This window comes from Fukomys damarensis, unplaced genomic scaffold (genome assembly GCF_012274545.1).
Source record: "Fukomys damarensis isolate Sample0158 unplaced genomic scaffold, DMR_v1.0_HiC HiC_scaffold_39, whole genome shotgun sequence".
In the NCBI taxonomy this organism is placed as follows: Eukaryota; Metazoa; Chordata; class Mammalia; order Rodentia; family Bathyergidae; genus Fukomys; species Fukomys damarensis.
Window position 1 is genome coordinate 78493690 of NW_022900951.1, and position 1196 is coordinate 78494885.

A 1196-nucleotide genomic window follows, 5' to 3' on the forward strand; every position below is an offset into this window, starting at 1 on the left:
TGTTTGGGTTTTGAGACAGGGTCTTGCTATGTAGGCTGGTCTTGAACTCACACCGATCCTCCTGCCTCAGCCTCCCGAGTGCTGGGATTACAGGTGTGTGCTACCATGCCCGGCTCCCCTTCCCAGTTTTTACCTTACGAGAAATATAGAGATGGAGGATGGGTGGTCCTCTGTCACAGTCAGATAGATTTCTTCTCTACAGCTCAGAGAGGTGGAGTGGCCCAGTCCTCTAGAGACTGTTCAAGAGCCACCTTCTACCACACACCATCATGCAGGATATGTTACATAATTGTACAAAGGGAATTTGGAAGCTACATGTCAAAGGGAAATGTAAACTCATATCTGAATAGCCTACCCTCAACCCTGAACTCTTCCTAAAGGTACTTTCTTGAATTTGCTTCTCAGGTTTTGTGGCTTCAGTCTCTGATCTTGAAACTTCACAGTGACAGAAAACAACCCCTATTTTGTGTAATCAGTATCAATGGACTCCTCCCTTAGTGGACTGCTCAAAAGTTACATAAATGGCTCTTATTTTAGGTTGATAATTCAAGTTACCAGTCAATCTTCACCGCTCTTAACTCCTTTTTGATATCTTCATTTGTCATTAACAACCCCAACTACAACATGAACAGAATTTGGAAAAAGATGTAAATACTTTAAATCTGTTGTAATCCCAGTTAGCAAATCTGATTAAAGTGTGATGGCATAATGTCAGGAAAATGAGAAATAAGTTGGGGGGATTCTTAGAGTCATACAATTTTTACTATTCATTGAGAGTTGGCTTCAAGATTCTAGCTCATCTCATTGAGTATGTATTTAAACCTAATTCCTGGATATGTAGCAGCTGTACCAGAATCAATTCCTCTCTTGCCCTTTGCCTCTTTTTTTTTTCAGCTTTAATTGAGCTTATTGGTACATTTTAGGGATACAGTACAGTTACATTTATTGTTGGGATCTTGTACCTCTACATGACAAGTCTTGATTCTCATGTTTTCCCCTTACCTCTGCCCTCCCTTCACCCCCTCCTCCCCTCCCCATCTACAAACACTTTATTTTCATCTTTTCATTCTCTCACATTTTTTTCTTTTCCCTTTTTACTCTTCCCCTACCCATCCCACCTTCCCTACACCTTTAGCTCCTTTCTTCTCATTTCTAAATGTCAGTAATCTTATTAGAATCTTATGCATTGTTGCAGA

The 1196-nt window shown here is 40.4% G+C and overlaps 1 protein-coding gene across 1 annotated transcript in view; it reads left to right on the forward strand.

Annotated features, from left to right (window-relative positions):
• The window catches only part of Arl13a (ADP ribosylation factor like GTPase 13A), a 13346-nt gene that overhangs the window by 6237 nt on the left and 5913 nt on the right, over positions 1 to 1196 (forward strand).